At 35.2% G+C, this 19,440-nt stretch overlaps 1 protein-coding gene across 6 annotated transcripts in view; it reads left to right on the plus strand.

The window, feature by feature from the left end:
* Positions 1 to 19,440, plus strand: part of GRM5 (glutamate metabotropic receptor 5) — a 705,122-nt gene that overhangs the window by 556,117 nt on the left and 129,565 nt on the right. The gene's annotated exons all lie outside the window — the stretch shown is intronic.

The following is a 19,440-nucleotide window of genomic DNA, read 5'->3' on the forward strand; positions in this document are numbered from 1 at the left end:
CACAAGCTGGAAGAAGCCCAAATTAGGCCAGCTTTTGTGGTGGTGGTTGTTTTACATTTATAGAGAGATTACTATGTACCAAACATTTTATAATTATCTCATTTGGTCCTTACAAGCACATTATAATTATTTCATTTGGTCCTTACAACAACTCTATCAAGTAGATGCCATTTTACAAATGAAGAAAGCAAGGCAAACAGAAGTTAAGTCACTTCAGAGTCTCACAGCTAGATTTGAACTCAGGTCTTCCTGACTCCAGGTCCAGTACTCTATCCACTGTAGAATATGCATCCCCATTCCATCAAGCTGCCCTAGTGCAGTAACCATGTGAAAAAAAAAGGTAAGGAAATTGTAATGTAGGAAAATATATTATGAAGGCATAGAACTTGATAGGTAGATAAGAGAGGAATAATTAGTTTTATGCCTAGGTGGCTGCATGAGTGATTGAGTTATCAATTACAATTGGAAAGCTAGACAGGACAGCAGTATTTAGGAATAATGTTCTTACTACAAGTAGAAAAGCTAGGCATGGAAGAAAAAATCTTACATATTATTATTTAAATAAGTAATAATTGGTTAAATTAGATAACATTTATCTTTTTAAAACAGCTCACTTTCTGTCTTAAAATCACTTTTAATATCAGTTCCTAGACAGAAAAGTGGAAAGAGCTACACAATTGCGGTTAAGTGACTTTCCTAGAGTCACAACAGCTAGGGAGTATCTGATGCCAGATTTAAACCAAGGATCTCCTATTAAGGCTCTATCTCTAGCCTTGGCTCTTAATCTACTGATCCACATAGCTGATCCAATATTTGTAATTTTCAAGAGGAAATGTGTAGAGTATTTTCCCCAACAAAGCTATTTTGCTAAGTATCTAATATCACTATCTTCATCAACAGGAGTATTTTCAAAAGCCTTGGACTGATTTGGAATCATAGAGATAGATCAAAATGGTGGATTAGAATCACTTATCATAGAATTGTGAGCATAGACAATGAAAATGAAAAGAGACTTCAGTTATCCTTAATATTGATCATCTGACTTTTTGGCCTTTGGATCTGACTTGGCCATGAAATTATTGGATTTTCTTGAAACTACTTTTTGGAGGGTGGGGTGGAATTATAAAGCACAGAAAATGTTCCCATTATTTCCTCTTCCTGAATTAAGTATGATGGTAAGGTGAAGGGACAGCTAGATAAAAAGAGGCCTGGTGTCTACCACTGGCCTCTATGCACTCTTAGGTCTTCCCTTCTCCATATCACAACCTTCCCACCAATTCCCAGACTCCAAAACTTGGATTAGTTATTTCTCACTCTGCTGATGAAAAAAAAAAGAGTAATGAGATACTTTATGTAACTTGCACCTTTCAAGATGCAAGACAGAATTATAACAAGTCACATTCATGTAGCCCTTCTTGGTTTACAAAATGCCTGCTTACAATAATTCTGTAAAATATTATTGATTTTTAAAGAAAAGGATACAAATTATGAGATGTTCAGCACCTTGATTAGTAGTTGATCATTAGTAATTGTCCAAGGTGGGATTTAAATTTGTCTTTATGTCTTTAAGGAAATTCATACTTCCATTATGCCCTACTGACTTCCAACAAATGACATGTTCTAGGAGCTATATTCCTGAATGAGGAAGTTGTGGAGAACCAAAAATGGTCAGTCAATGACTTCCAGGACCCTCCAGAAATGTTCCATTGCCTAGTGATTCTCAGGAGATAACCCAGATGACTTCTAAACCCAGGAAATTCCACTGAGTGGAATTAATTCAATTAAAGTAAATTTACTGAACACTTACCACATGTTTAGCATTATACTAGGCACTGTGGGAAACATAAAGAAATTTGCAGCAGCATCCCCCTGTGGATTCTCAACTCTCCTACTGTCTGTGATTATGAATTTTGGGTCTTTGATTGCCCAAACATCATGGGGGATTTAAAAGAAGACAGATCTGTGTAATCTTGGAAACAGAAGTCACCTTATGATTTTTGCTTACTAGTGCTATTGTTTTAAATATTTCTAGACTTTCTAGGCTACAAAATTTTTACCTAATCTCTCAGATCTTTGATTCCATGCAAATGACACATTGTGATCTCTGAATTTTGAAGCTTGTCTTTCCAGCATTTCTGAACTTCATAGGCTGCCTATGTGAAAAACTGACTTGCTTCCCATTTCTTCTTCTACTATTCCAATCAGATGTCCTTGATTCCTCCTGAGAGGTCAAATTTAAGACACTTCGAATGATTTTTTTATATAGAATAGGCAGTTAATACATATTTCTTAAGTTGAACTCTTAAGAGCTCTGATCCTTCAAAGAATGTATATAAGAAAGCCTTAGTTCACAATACTAGGTATAATACCTAGTCAGATGACCATTATTAAGAATACCTAAAGTCTCTTTTCATTTTCATTGTCTATACTCACAATTTCTATAAGGTACATGAGTTTAGCCCACCAGTTTGGTAGACCTCTATCATTCCAAATTAATCCAAGGCTTTTGAAAACCCTCCTTTTTGTAGAGATAGTGTTGAGTATATAATATAATGTAGGCTATTGCAATCTGTTGACAGACACATTGCCTACATTCTGGGCACCTAGATGGGACAGTGGAAACAGCACTGGGATTAAAATCAGAGAGACTGATCTTTATGAGTTCAAATCCTGGATCAGACACTATTTGTGTGACTCTGGGAAAGTCTTTTCATCCTTTTTACTTCAGTTCCTCATCTGAAAAGTAAGCTAAATAAGAAAATGGCAAACCAGTACAAGTATCTTTACCAAAACCATGACAGGTCATGAAGAGTTGGGCACCACTGAAAGATTCAACAAATGCCTGCATTTTGACTATTCGTTAACTGTTTCTTTCTTCTCTATACTATTAAACTCTCTCCCTCACCCTTACTGCCCCTAAAACTTACATTTTTCAGTTGAGGAAAGTAAGGCAGGTAGAGGTTAAGTGACTTGTCCAGGGTCACACAATTAAGAAGTATCTTAAGTCAGATTTGAACTCAAGTTTCCCTGACTCTAGAACAAGCATTGTATCTATTGTATCACTTAGCTGCACACACCTACCCCCTTCAGACTTGTTCAGTCTTTTTTTCACTTTACCCTTCTCCATTTAGCATTCTGTCAAATATTGAAGAAGGGAAAGAAATGCTTCCTTGGTGAATGCGGAAAAGTAAGAACTAGAATAACCAAAATAGAACTGGGAAAGTTGAATGATCATATCATGTTAATGACATGAAAGATCCTGTGAAAGGATATAAAATCTGAAAATGAATGAATGAATGAAAAAGCATTTAATAATATTACTATGTGCCAGATGCTGCTAAACTCTGAACAGATAATTGTAAAAAAGCAGAGACTGTCCCTACCCACAAAGAGTTTACTTTCTAATGGGGTAGATGACAAACATAAAGGAATGAATTTCTGGCAGGGAAACTTTGGTCCTGAAAGTGATAGCAAGAGGGAGAGGGTCCATAAAGAATGGAAAATTGAATAAGACATTCCCTGCTCCTGTGAGTAAGCTTGAGGGCTTCATGTTGCATCTATGGAAAATCTCAATTTCTATATTTCCATCCATTCCTGAATCTGTATGGGATGTGATAGAGCATATCCATTTTGGGAATGCATGAGAATGTGGATTCAAGAACTTTTATGCAGGTCTTTCCTACCTGCATTTTTGGCATAGTGAATAGGGCTCTGGAGTCAGGAAGACTTAATTTCCTGAATTCAAATGTGACTTCAGACTCTTATTAGTTGTGGGATCCTGAGTAAGTCACTTAATCCTATTTGCCCCAGTTTCCTCACCTGCAAAATGAGTTGGAGAATGAAATGGCAAACCAACCCTGTATCTCTGACAAGAAAACCCTGAATGAAGTCCCAAAGATTGGACACAACTAAAAACAACTAAACAACAAAACGTTTCTACATATTCCTTGCCAAACTGGTACATGTGCCAATATTTAGTTCCCCAGAATTCTCTCTCTGTTAAACTACCATATGGAAACCCTTTTGAACATGTTAATGTGAATGAAAGTGATATTATGTCTGGAATAACATATCTTTCAGAGAGCTACCAACAGGTATGTGGTAAAACATTTAAATTTAAATTTTGATTTTAATACAGTGCTATTCCTCCTGAATTTCTCTACTTCCCTGAGGGCCCATCTTCTCTCTGCATCTGTATCATCTATTTGTTACAATATGAGATCTGGGAATTCAACTCTTTATGCTTTAGGCCCAAAATTAAGAGGAAAAGCAAGTGCTAATACTTGCATGAACTGGAAAATAACATTAATGTTACCATAAGGATTCTGATATATTAATTTTACTCATTTTGCCCCTCTCCCATTATCCATCTTATTACCTCTAACCTGGCTTAACTGTCCTCTGTCCCTATCCCATTCCCAAGGGCTTGCTACTACTTGAGTCTGTAGTATTCTTTTTACTTTTATACCATTGACTTAAAGAAACCCTTACCTTCCATCTTAGGATCAATACTGTGTATTGATTCCAAGGCAGGAGAGTGGTAAGGGCTAGGCAATGGGGGTTAAGTGACTTATGCAGGGTCACACAGCTAGGAAGCGTCTGAGGTCAGATATGAACCCAAGATCTCCTGTGTCTAGACTTGGCTCTTAATCTACTGAGCCATCTACTTGCTCCCATCCCACTGACTTTTTAAAATTAAATGATAAATTTTAAACATCAATAAATTAATAAGCATTTAGGTGCTAGTCCTACAAAGACAAAAATGAAGCCTTCTTTGTCCTCAATAAGCTTTCATTGTATACAGGGACAAAATAAGTGTTTGTGTCTATGTGTCTATGTTTGTGTGTGTATGTATGTATATATGTATGCATATATACATACATACACATATGCAAAATATATACAAGGTGCTAGGATGGCAACATATGCACTTAATAATGAATTAATATCAACTCAGTTTACAGTTTTAATCACTACAACTAAATATGAAAGCCCAAAACATCACTAGTTCATTTGTTCCCTTTATGTCTCAGGATAAGGGTTTATTCATTCATTTTGATTTAATTTTCTTTTTATGTAGTGCTACCATGTACTCTGATCTGGTTTTCCTTTTAAATACTACATATAAATTTGTAAAGATCTTTCTAGATTTCTTTATGTTCTGCATCCTTGTTGGTCATACAATATTCCATCATATTTATGTGCTAAATCAACCATTTCCCTATTGTTGACATTTAGGTTGTTTCTGGTTGGGTTTGGTTTTATTTTGTATAATATTCCTGCAAATACCTTTGAATAGGCAGCTTTGAATAGTTTATTTTTTTGTCAAGTTATATGGTATCTTGGGGTGGGGCACTGATTTATTTCATTAAGCTTACCATATTAATCCCCAAATTTGCAGCATGGCCCGGCAGTCTATCCACTACACCACTTTCCTTCAAATAGATCTGTCAAGGACATAAATTAATTATCTTCCAATGAGTGAAACTCTATTAAAAGTCACTTTCACAGATGGTAGAACAAAAAGAAATATACATAACTATCTCACAATTATCAGACTAGAGAATATAATAAAAAAGGAAAATGACAACTATTGGAAGGGTCGTGGGGAAAATGGGAAACTAATACACTATTGGTGGAGCTCTGTACTGATATAACCATTCTAGAGAACAATTTGGAACCATGCCCAAAGGGTCACAAAAGTATGAATACCCTTTGACCCAGAAATACCACTACTAAGTATGTAGCCCAAAGAGATAAAAAATAGGGGGAAAGGGTCTACTTGTACTACAACATTTATAGCAGCTCCTTTTGTAATGGCAAAGATCTAGAAACTGAAGGGATGTCCATCAATTGGGGAAAGAACACACAAGTAATGGTATATGATTATAATGGAATACTTTGTTCCATAAGAAATGACAAACAAGAAAGTCACAGACATATCAGAAAACATCTGGAAAGATATATAAAGTAGTATTAAATGAAGTGAGTGGTAACATAAAGTACAGCGATGAAGTCTGAATGACCTAACTATTATCAGCAATTCAAGGATCCAGGAGAACTCTAAGGGACCCATGACTAAAGAGTATCCACTGCCATAGAAGAAACTCACAGAGTCTGAATGAAGATTAAAGCATAGAATTCATCACTTGTTTTCATCTATGAATTTTTCTCTAGTGTAAGTGATATGTTTTCTTTCACAATATGAGGAACATGGAAATATATATTTTATGATAACTTATGTATTACCAATATCACATTTCCTGCTGTCTTGGAGAAGATGGAGGGGTAGGAGTGAGGGAAATATATATGTATATAACAAGAAGTCAGAAAAACAATTATTAAAAATTGCATCAACATGTAGTCTGAAAATTTTAAATTAAAAATATAAAAAGAAAAAAAGAAAATGAAGGACAAAAAACTGAAAAAAAGAAATATACTTAATTTGAAGCAAGAGGAACTTTTATGCATTTCAGTCTACAAACAAACTTTCTCACTGTTATAATAGTAGAGGGAAATTCTTCAATTTTCTTCTCTTTGGTAGACATAAGAGTAAGGCCTCTATATGCACACATCAATAATTTGTTACCTAACATTTAGAAAAGTCTCTACCCAAAAGTATCCTAGGATGTCCTAGTGACACTGGTAATTCCAAAGATGATGCTAAAATACCTTTCTTTATCACTTCCTCAACTTTTAACCACCCCATGAAGAATATCAACTCCTCTTAGCAGAGAAAATGGGCAGAAACGTGCCTTAAGGCCATCAAAAGGACAAATTGACAAATTCCACAGTGCCCTGCACACAGAAGATAATAAATATTTGCTGCATTAAGTTAAATTGTAAATGATTCCAGCTCACATCTGCTAGGTACCTCTTATATGGGACATGAGGTTGAGGGATTAGAAGACTGGTCTTGTAGTCAGAAAGACCTTGAGTCAAGAACTTCCTGATACACATAATAGTTGTAAGCTATGGACAAGTCCTTTAAATTCTCATGCAATCAATCATTTATAAGGTGGGAAACTGCCAATCTGAAGAACAGGAGGGAGTTTTCACACCAGAAAGTTCTCCAAACCCATGAAATCCCTAGTGCAAAACAAATATATATGCATGTATTTATGGGCATGAGGTATGTATGATCATGTATATGTAATTTATGTATTGTCACTCTACATATATATATATATATATATTTGAACTATATCCCTCCCCATACATACCTAAACAAGCATATTGTTCACAATGTACCCAAAGGATTTACATGGAATTTTATATCAGACAATTGAAAATTCAAAGGAATTTATATTTATATACACATATATGCATATTTATGTACATATGTGTACAAATACCTGTGTATAGAGTATGTGAATATACATATACAGTGTGATATGAAGGGCAATAAAAGCTAAGCAAGAAATAGTACATGTCCTTAAGCAGCTCACACAACAGAAGCAGCAATAATACCAGTGATGTGATGGACCTTTGGGGCATGTCACACTCCTTGTTAATTAGAACCTCCACCATCAAAGGTCAGGAATCTCTCCAAAGAAAGCCTGCTGGTTTAAACCCAACTCTTTGTCTTTGACACACACACACACACACACACACACACACACACACACACACACACACACACACCCTTAAACAAACATTTTGTCCAGAAAGCCCAGAGATTTCCAGAGAATTTTAAAGATAGAGGGAAAATTCCCATTCTAAATACTTTATTTTGCAGATGAAGGAACTCAGACCAAGATAGATATAGTTTCTTATATAAATTTGCAAAAGGTAGAAATGGATGACTTCAAATCCAGTGTTCTTTCTACCACCCACTTTATGATGAAAAAAGGATAACCTCCAATATTAAATATTCTTTGGGAAAATCACAAACCTAGGGAAGGTTCAGTTCAGATAAAATTCCAGTAGACACTCTTGTGTTCCAGGTTGTAATGTGTAAAATGGACTCTTGTTGTATTTCAAGGTATTAGCTCTTCCTGGTCAAGATTCTGCTGAATAAAGTTTTTTAGGAAAAGTTTAGATTAGATGACTTTCAGTCATTCTTTCTAAGTATGAAGTTCTGTTATTTTCCAAGTTATGCTTCAAAATAACTATTTTTATATTATGAAGGGGGTTGGAAATGTCATGAGACAGTGGGACTGCTAAAACATTGTAATGTATCTAAATATAGAGTTTTATAGCATAGTGCTCTCTTTACTTAATTTTTTTCTTAATTTCATATTTAGGGTACCTTTCATTCCTAATTAATTTAGTTTTCTGTGTTAAAATTCCTTCTCCATCATACATTGAATATTCCTTGAGAATAAATACCTTTGAACCCTCCTAATTAACATAGGATCATGAATATGATGAAAACTTTTAGCAATGAGATGATAAATGATGGTGATGATGATGGTTTTTGTGATGAATAAAGGTTAGGAAGATATTCTTTTCTTTGTCATTTTGTGGGCAGACACAGAACATAATTTTTTTTCCTGTCTTGGGACCCTAAATTACTCTTTTCTTAAGAAAGATTTTTTAATCTATTAATTAAACAAGGCATTTACTAAACCACTGTTAGAATTGGAGCCATGAAGCAATCCTTTTCAATGTCCTAATAGTTAAATTGTAGGATAAGAAATATATGTGCAAAAAGACAATAATACCAGGTATCAGTCCATTAAAAGCAACTGACTGTTATTATTAAAAGGTGATAGGAGTAGTTGCTGCTAAGGGCAGAAGGTTTGGAATTTTAAATTTTCAAGGATAGGAGTTGGGGAGTACAGATGTGTGCCACATATAATGATCACCTGATTCTAAGGGAAGAATGTTGCTAACCTAATCTGATTATAATCAAGGGCAATGCTTTACTGACTTGAGTAATCAGACAGAACAGAATTTTGTTATATTGTTGTCATGGGAACCTGGTGAATTTATCCCCTCTTCACTTCCTCATTCTCACTTGCCTTATCCTGATAGGCAAACAGGCATCTCTGATACTTAAATCATTTATTTTTTTTCTGTATTTTTATTATGGAGTTTGTCTCCAAATAAAGATAACTTGTTCCATTCTAATAGAATATTTTCTGAAAAAAAGGGAATCATATTATGGAGAAAGAAAACAAGGATCCTCTCTCTCCCATTCACACTTTTTCCCCACTCCTTCCCTACCCCCCCACTCTCCTTCACCTCACCAAAAAAAAAATCAATTTCATTATATCTGTTCTAATAGGGGAACAAAAGACAGGATATGAATAATAGTCACACAGGATGAGCAGAGATGGATTGATTGTGATGTATGTTACTGGTTGGACTGCCCACAGTGATAACATCAGAAATTCATTGGAAAATTAGAATATAACCTGTTGTTAAGATGCAAGATGCATTGAGGCAGGAGATAGGGATATTAGAAACTAAAAGACTATAGGAAACTATTTTATTTATTTTTAAAACATTTTCCATGGTTACATAATTCATGCTCTCCCCTCTCCCCTTTCCTTTCCTGGAGGTGACAAGCAATTCTACCAGGTTAAACATATATTATCACACAAAACATATTTCCATATTATTCATTTTTGTAATACAGTAATCTTTTAAAACCTAAACCTCGCATCATTTACCCATATATACAAGTGATAAATCATATGTAGGAAACCATTTCATTTGTTTAGGAGTGTGAATGGTGACAAGAACCTAAGTAATTTGTAGATTCATAGAATCTTACAACAGGGTAAGTGATTTCTATGGGAATGACTTCAATACAGATCCACTTGCCCCTATATTTAGAGGTTTGTAATTTTATTCTCCCATTTCTGTCCTAAAATATGGTTCTGGAGTCTCTTGTAAATTATCTATTAGGGCATTTGCATGCACAGTTTTCCTATTATGATCAGAACCTTCTTCTTGCCCCATGGTTTGTAATGCACATGTATACATAGCACTATTATTAACTAACTCTGTATCACTTTGGACCACTGCTGTCTGTGAGCTAACAGTTTGCTCAGAGAAAAGGTTTGTGTTTGTGTTAGTTTCCATTTGACAACTGCTTGGATGATGTTTCACTACCAATGACTCTTCTGTTCCCATTCCTTTAACTTGTTTTGTAGTCTCTGGTTCAGGGAATAGATAGTCATTGGAATTTTGGTATTGGTCTGTGCTAAACCCATCCCCAAAACTGGTGTCTTTGAGTGTTATAGGATTTTGTGGGTAAAAGTCTTTGGCTTTTAGGTTTAAGTTAGTTCTCCCCTCATTTCTTTTTCTTTCCCCTCTTAGATGTATAAATGTATCAGTTTTAAGGTTTCTTGCAACAAAGTCTCATTTGGCTATCTTGTCAGAATGGTGTGGATGTTTAAATTGCTGTTTTATGTTTTAAAAATTTGATACCCCAATTTGATTTTCCACTTCCTAAACCCATTCTGCAAGCTAAGAATTTTTCCAAAAAGGTTTTAGTCTGTTCCTTGCATTTCTCCATGCAGTTTTGTGTGACCATGTATGGTGAACCATAAATGTCATGTTTCATGTCTGCTATTATCTCTGCAATTTCATTCTCCATCTCAATTATAGACTTTTGTTTTGTATTTGTGTTGTTTCCCTTGGCATCTTGCCCAACTATCTGTTTCTCCACCATTAAAATTTTAAAATTTTCTTCTTTTCTTTCTACCATCTCCCTCTTTGCAATTTATGCTTATGCCTTCATGTTTCCTCCCTGGGGTGCCTCCCAAATTCATCTCTTTTTTAATAGTTAATGCTAGAGCCTGGCATCATGCAGTATAATGATTATTCCTCGATACCACTTCTGAATAACGGAATTTTGCTCCAGAAGTTATTCCTGCTTCCATGGATTTCAGGTCTGGGGTCTCCTGTTCTCTCAGTCTGCAGTAAGAGCAACACTACTTGTTATTAGAGTCCTATCTCCCATAGTTTTTGATATTATGTACTTTTCCCTGATAATATGCATTTTGACCTTTCCCTTCTCTCTTATTTTGGCCCTGTTCATAGTAATGTTTCATTGGGCAGTTTCTTACTATGTGTCCTTGACAAGAACATAAAAGGAAGTCTTGGTGTCTCTTTGCACCCTCTATTGACTTTGGGGTGTCTGTCTATACTGTGTGGTTTGTCTGATGAATATCTTAATTGTAGCCAGGTTCTTTACCTCCTGTAATTCTTTCTACCTTAATATTTCATTGGTCTCTTGGAGTTTTTTCTTTAGATTGTTCTTTTCCCTTTCCTCATCTATTTTGTTATCATGTAGGTAGGTGTCAATGTCCCTAAGTGCATTAAGTGAGATGGTGTCAAACTTGGGACAATAATTCCTGAAGAAATCCCTCAAGTGCTTATCACAACCCTTGAGAAATTGTCTCCTCACATGTGCCTCTGATTCTTTTGAATCAGGGTTAAAGCCTAAAAGTTCCTCAGTTTTTTTGTTTGTTTGTTTGTTTGTTTGTTTGTTTTTCAATAAGGCAATTGATAAATGCTCTTGGGTGTTCATTTTTTTCTTGAGATAATCTGTCAAATTTTCCCCATGTATTGAGTCTTTCTGACAATTGCCTCATTCCCTGCAATAGATCCCCATGGCATTTTTTTAGATAAGTCATTGATCTTGGATTAGAAAAATCCAGATCTTCAAAAATTTCTGGCCATGAGTGAGGAATCTTTTCCTCATGAGTGAGGAATCTTTTCTAGTTTGCTCAATAAAGTTTTTATGTTCCTAGAGTGTAAAAAGTTCAGATAAAAGAATTTCTATATCCTCAAATTCTGGTTCATAGAGGCAAAATGCTCTCTTTAGTTCTTTAATTGTGAGATGAGGCTCTAATAAAAACTTAGTCATGTGTTCACATAAAGACTGTAAGTCATGGGTGGTGAATGACTTATGAACCTTTGCATGTAAAATGCCAGAGTTATCAGTATTAGCTACATTACTCAAAGGCATAATCTTTTGAACCCCTAATGCATTTGCAAGATTGTTAGCAGATGCATTTGTTGGTTCCTTGTTGTTTTGTGCCTGTATGTTGTTGGCAAGGTCATTTCCCCCTACTGCCCCTAATGGTGTCCCAGTATTAGTATTAGTAATTACATGATCCTTATTATTCTGTCTCATCATGTCCCCAATCTCCACATTGGTTCCCTTCCCCATGACTTGTTTTCTCTACATGTAATCCTGTTATAATAGGGATCTAACCAAGTAATGCCTCTAATCTACTATCAATGATTAAAGCATGTAGTGTTTTCTTTTGGAAGATCAGGTTGGCACCAGCTTTGATGTACTTTAAGATGTTAGTCACTACCACAAAAACAACATAGATTTGGGGTATAATTTGACAGAGGTAATTCACATCTATATAATTCATTGGTAACTGTGTCCATCCCATAGTCATATTGGTCAATGTCCCCAGAACATTGTCTATCATCCCTGCCACTATGTTATAAATGGTACAGTAGCCCCAGTAAATGGCAATTATTCCTACCACAGCAGACCACAGTATTAGTTGTAACATGTTTTCCATTAGATCTTTTCTCAGCTCTAACAGCCAGGAGTTAGCAGTTAGAAAATGGTTGTTATCCCTACATGCTTTGCTTCTAGCTAGATAGGACCCAAGATGGCTGGATCCTACATTGACAGCCCTAGTACAGCCTCCCTTTTACAAGAGACTCTCTTCCTCAGTTTTCCAACTGACCACAGTGGCAATTGCTAACTGACTTGTACTCCCCCACCAGGAATTAAGATGTCTTTGATCCTGTGAGGAAACCCTTAGGCAGAGCCAGTGACTATGGCTACTAGCCTCAGGAGTTACAACTGACAGTTGGTGACAGTTGGTGACTGTAGGTCAATAAAGATTTTTAATGGGGTTATATTAAATCCTGGGGTGCCTTTTGTATTCAAGTGGAGGTTAATTTGTATTCAAGGGATTGTCTATTTGTGTAGAGAGAGAAGAAAAAATCAGGGTTCAGGGGAGATAGCTGATATTTAGGGTTGGTTCGTAGAGAGGAGAGGGGGTTTTGAAGATTTCCCCCCTTCTGCCTTCCTTCCTTAGCTAAGGCTGCTCTCCAAGATTTGCTCTTGTCCCTCTTGACCCCCCTCCACTACTTGAGACCAAAGGGTCTCTCCTTCATCTGTTCATTCACACTTATTCACAGCTTGGGGAACAGAAAACTTTTAATGTCAACTCATTCAGAGTAATACAAAGAATACCTAGCACAGAAAGAATAGGAAAGAGAAATGGGAAAAAGCGGTTCCTGTTTCTATCTAAAATCATTTTCCCTCGGTCCTCAGGTTTGGGGGGAACTAAAGCCTTGGCAACCTAAGCATCCTGAGAGAAAGTCAGGTTGACTCACCCTGGGTTTGGCCCCTTGACCACAGTTAGGACTCAGGGCAACAGGAGCTGAGGTAAAGTCAGACAGAGATTTTAAAATGTCTTTCTCAGGTTTCCTCTTCAATAGTCTTCTCAATTGGGAAAAGTTGGGGGGTGAGATTTCCAGTCACAGGAAAAAATGAGTAAGACCAACTGAGAGACCAACTCCTCTCCCAGCCAGAATCTTCTCCTTATCAAGATTTCAAACTCTTAGGGCCCCTCTCCCATTGAGGTGATCAAGTCCACACACTCTTCAGTCTGGCACTTTTCTTATGTGCCAGCCTCTTTCACAGTAAGTGTCAGTAAAAGATGGCTATAATAATTTATAGTCCAACATACCCAGAAAATTGGCTAGTTTTCAGCAGGAGCAAAATTAATATGACATAATTCCACTCAATAAGCACCCATTCATATGCCTAAAGGGCTTTAAAAGACTGCCTTCCCTATGATCCATCCATACCACAGCTGGGTTTGTACCCCAAAGATGTAATAGGGAAAAATGTGTACAAAAATATTCATAGCTGTGCTCTTTCTGGTGGCAAAAAATTGGAAAATGAGGGGAACCCTTCTGATTGGGGAATGGCTGAACAAATTGTGTTATATGTTGATGATGGAATACTATTGTGCTCAAAGGAAAAATGAACTGGAGGAATTCCATGTAAACTGGAACAACCTCCAGGAATTGATGCAGAGTGGAAGGAGCAGAACCAGAAGAACATTGTACACAGAGACAGATACACTGTGGCACAATCAAATGCAATTCTTCTCCACTAGCAGCATTGCAATGACCCAGTACAATTCTGAGGGACTTATGAGAAAGAATGCTATCCAAATTCAGAAAAAGAATTATGGAAGTAGAGACACAGAAGAAAAACAACTGCTTGATCACATGGGTCAATGGAGATATGATTGGGGATGTAGACTCTAAACAATCACTCTATTATAAATATTAATAATATGGAAATAGATCTTGATCATTAACACAGGTAAAACCCCGTGGAATTGCTCATTGGTTATTGAAGGGGGGAAGAAAGGCGGATAGAAAGAACATGAATCATACAACCATGGGAAATTATTCAAAATTAATTAATTAAATAAATAAATTTTAAAAAGAACCCATTAAAATGAAGTGAATATAATGATTTTTAAAAATATTTTATAAATGCGTTTTGTCCATATTGTAATATATTTATATATGGACAGGAACTTAGAGGCCATTGTATCCAGCATCCTCATTTTACAGAGTATGAAACTGATTCTACAAAAAAGGTTCAATTATTTGTTCCAAGTCTTACAGTGTCTTGGGTGGGATTCGCATTTGGGTCTTCTGACTCGAAAAGTAGATCCACTATACTTTTCTACAACTAAACAAATTTCCCTTTCAAAAAATGTAAATAATGATAGTAATAAGTTCAGCAAGAATGAGAACCCAAAAATGACATCTAGTGTCACAAGCAACATTTTACACACATAGATCCCATATCTCCATTGAAAAGCAAAGTGCATTTTCTCATTTCTTCTAAAGTGTCAAGGATGATAATTATAATTACACAGAGTTCAGTTTTGTTTGATTATTTACATTTATATTGTTGTAGACGTATATACTGTTTTCCTGTTTATGCTCACTTAACCTAAGTCTTTCCATGTTTCACTGAATTCCTAATACTCATTATTTATTATAGATCAACAATATTGCCCTACATTCATGTACTCCAATTTATTCAACCATCTCTCTGTTGATGGTCACCCACTTTGCTTCCAGTTCTTTGATACTACAAAACAGTGTTCCTATAAATAATTTTAATGTATATGGAACCACGGAGCCATTTATCCTGATTTTGAACTTGGTGAAGTTTATGAGAAGTCTGGATAAAAGAATATAGACATTTTTGGCCATATTTTTCACATAATTTTGTTTCTCTGGATGATTAGACTATTCTACAGCTCCAGCAGTCATATTATTAGTATGGCTCAGTTAATCTTGACAGAACTGAAATAATTAACCTGAAGATCTGAATGAACTTTTCTTCATAACAACCCTATGTTTCTTAATATCTATTTCCTAAAAGGAATTTATATCACAGGTGATGGCAAATGATTCAGCATTTTCCAGTGTCTGACACAGAATAAACCCATAGTAAATTTTAATTGACAATTGAATGACTGATTCCTCAAGGTTGAAAAGGAATAAGTGACTTTCCCAAAGCAAGACAACTTATGTTTCTCTAAAACTCTGCATGTTCTAACTTGAATCAAAATTGTTCCTTGTAATCTATCTCTCCTCCAACTCCAACTTCCATATTTTGGTGTAAGACTCCACTACCTTCTTAATAACCCAGGTGTATAACTCCAAATACTTGACTATACCTTTTTACTTACCCATATATGATGTAAATTGCCAAGTCTTGTCAATTCCATTTCCAGAGAATCTATCATAAGTGCACCTCATTTTTTTTCCTTTTCACTCTCATAACTACTCTCTTGATTTTGCCTCATTACTTCTCAGCTAGACTATTGTAACAGCTTACTAACAGGTCAATGTGTCCCTGATAACATCTCTTCTTCTTAAAAATTCATTATTTATTTATTTTATAAAATAAAAGTTTTCTTAAATTGAGATTGAGATTCTGTCTTCCTACTCTCCTCTACCCACTAAGAAGGCAAACAATATGATCCAAATGGTACATGAGAAATCATTTAAAACTTATTTCCATGTTAGCCATATCACCAAAAAAATGAAAGGAAGGAAGGAAGGAAGGAAGGAAGGAAGGAAGGAAGGAAGGAACGAAGGAACGAAGGAAGGAAGGAAGGAAGGAAGGAAGGAAGGAAGGAAGGAAGGAAGGAAGGAAGGAAGGAAGGAAGGAAGGAACAAAGGAAGGAAGGAAGGAAGGAAGGAAGGAAGGAAGGAAGGAAGGAAGGAAGGAAGGAAGGAAGGAAGGAAGGAAAATTATTTTCACTCAGAGTTCATCAGTTATCTTTCTGGAGGTTACTAACATTTTTTCATCATAAGTCTTTTGGAATTGTCTTGAATCATTGTCTTGATCAAAGTAGATGTCTTTCACAGTTTATAATCCTCCAATATTTCTTTTACTGTATATAATTTCCTCTTGTTTCTGCTCAATTCACTTAGCATCAATCCATATAGATCTTCCTAGGTTTTTCTGAAACCAAATATCATATTTTCTTATAGCATAAAAGTAATCTACTACAATCATTTACCACAACTAATTTAGGCCATTCCTCATGGATGAACATCCCCTCAATTTCCAATTCTCTACCATCACAAATAGAGCTGTTATAAATATTGTTGTACATATAAGTCCTTTTCCTTTTATCTCTTTGGAGTATAGACCTAGTGATATGGCTAGATCAAAAGGTATACACAATTTTATAGCACTTTCGGCATAGTTCTAAATTGTTCTAAAAATCAATGGATCAATTCACAATTACACCAAAAATTTATCAATGTACCTATTTTCCTGTATACCATCCAGCATTTGTCATTTCTCATAGGTGTGAAAAGTTGTTTTAATTTTCCTTTCTCTAATCAATGGCAATTTAGAGCATTTATATGACTATAAATAACTTTATTTCTTCTGAAAACTGCCTATTGATATACTTTGAACATTTACCAATAAAGGAATGGCTCTTATTTTAACTCAATTCCCTACATATTAGGGAATAAGTCTTTATCAGAGAAACTTGTTATGAAAATGTTTAATATTACTTCATAATCTGTGGCACCTTTTAGAAAAATGTAGGTTCCCAGATTATCTCTTTTATTAGGTCTTTCTGCTTTTGCTTTGTCTGAGATCATGATTGTTATAGCTACTGTTTTAACTTAGGTTGAAGCATAATAGATTCTGCTCCAGACTTTTATGTTAATTCTGTGTGTGCCTCTTTCTGTTTCAAGAGGGTTTCTTGTAAGCAACTTGTTTTTGGATGCATATTTCTAATCTATTCTGCTATCTTTTTTTGTCTTATGAGGAAGCTCATCCCATTCACATTCATAATTTTTACTGTGCATTTCTCTCCTTCCTATTTTATTCTGTTTATCCTTCTCTGTCATTTTTTAATATTGTTCTTCCTCAAAAGTCTGTTTTGCTTTTCATCACTGCCTCCCTTAATCTGCCATCCATCTTATTGTCCATCCATATTTCTTATTCCCTTCCCTTCATATTTCCCTTTTGAGAAAATAGATTAGTGTATAAACCTATTTACAGAGAGACAGAAAGATATATATATATATAAATAGGTAAATAGAAAGATGAGAAAGAGAGAGAGAATATATAAAGATTCTTCACTCTTTGAACCAATTACAATGAGAATGAGGTTCAAACATTGTCACTGCCTTCCCCATTTTTCCCCTCCACTTTAAAACTCTTCTTTATGCCTATTTTATGGAAGAAAATATTCCCCATTGTGCTTCTTCCTTTTTCTTTCCCCCAATGCATACCTTTATATAATGTTAACGCTCAACCCACCATGATCTGTCCAGGTATATTCCTTCTAAGTCCCCTACTAATGATAAAGTTCTTAGGAGTTAGATATATCAACTTCTCATTTAGTAATTAAAGTTTATCTGTTGAGTTTCTTATGATTACTCTTTCATGATAACATTTTATGTTTCTTTCTTAGTAATTCTAATAATTCACATTTTATAGCAATTTGGGGTTTTCTAAGAACTTTGCTCACAAAACTTTGAGAGGAACATTATAAACTATTTTACAGATGAGCAAACAGTCATTGAGAGGTTAAACAATTTGTTTAGTCACACAACTAGTTAGTACCAATATTCAAAGTAATGTCTTTTTTGATGCCTGGTACAGCACTCTTCTCCATCATGTTGCTTCACCATTCCCTTATCTTTTCCTGGATTAGGTGATGGTAGTCTTTTCTATAATAGTTTAGGGAAGTGTGGAATTGTAGAGCTATGATAAACCATATAGTTTCAAGCTATCATTCATTAGGCAACCATGCCCAAGATGACCAATGTTCTGCTCCCAGATATGAGGAAGATGATAATAAATGTCATCAAAAATCTTAGTTTCCATTGTATATAAATATGTATAAATGAACACCAAATTAGGATGTGATAAATTGGTAAGAGAATTATAAAATCTTATTGGATTAGATGAGATATATATAATTTCAAGGTTTAATAAAGTCTTTATGGAGGATTTGGCTCTGTAACTGGGATCAGAAAGATAGGTAATATAAAAATAGAGGTGGTTTGTGATGGGGAGTAATGACAAATAGGGAGTATTTAATGTATTATTATTATTATTATTATTATTATGTAATTCAATATATTATATTACTATAGGCTCAGGACTAGGAAAGTAAAGGATTTATCAGCTTTCTTGGCCAAGGCAAAATGAACTTTGGAGTGTGTTTTCTTTATGTTTACATCTAATTCCAAATCTACAATACTGTCATCTAAGACCTTGTGTGCTAGTTTTTATAAAATTCATATTGATTCACTAACTCCAGATATATCCAGACAGTTTCTTTGTACTCCTCCCCCTTCTCTTTCTTGTTTGTGTTTATGTAATTAGAACTTCATTCTTAGGAGAATGCCTTTACTTTTGAACAGGTTTTCTCTGGAGAACCTTAAACCAAATGACTAGCTCCACTTCCTCTATACTCATTTGGTTTTCCTCTTTTAATTTTTTACAGGTTGTCAGATGATATGAGTACTTACTTCCAAGGTCTTGCCATTTCTACTTAGATGACCAGTTCCTCCTTATTCGTCAATTAGTCAGAATCAGGATGAGATCATCAATTTCCCTTGTCACTTTTCCTGACTTTTAAAAATACATATAAAGGCAAATCATGAAGTTCTCAATCATTTCATTTTAAGCAGAAAAAAAGTATTTTAATAGATGGTTATTTCTAGCATGACCTACCCCTCTACCCAGCAGTCCAATGAGAGTGCTTCCTCCCTTCCCATCTGTGGTAAGGTGGGGGTTCACATGTGGCATGAGGGTTGAAGTTTGGACACTCAGCCTCTAAAAAGGTTCAATGCCACTGCTCTAGGGTCAATATATACATTGCATGATAAGACATCAGAGGAGAAATTTAATTGAAA

The sequence above is a fragment of the Monodelphis domestica genome, chromosome 4, assembly GCF_027887165.1.
Source record: "Monodelphis domestica isolate mMonDom1 chromosome 4, mMonDom1.pri, whole genome shotgun sequence".
NCBI classification, from domain to species: domain Eukaryota; kingdom Metazoa; phylum Chordata; class Mammalia; order Didelphimorphia; family Didelphidae; genus Monodelphis; species Monodelphis domestica.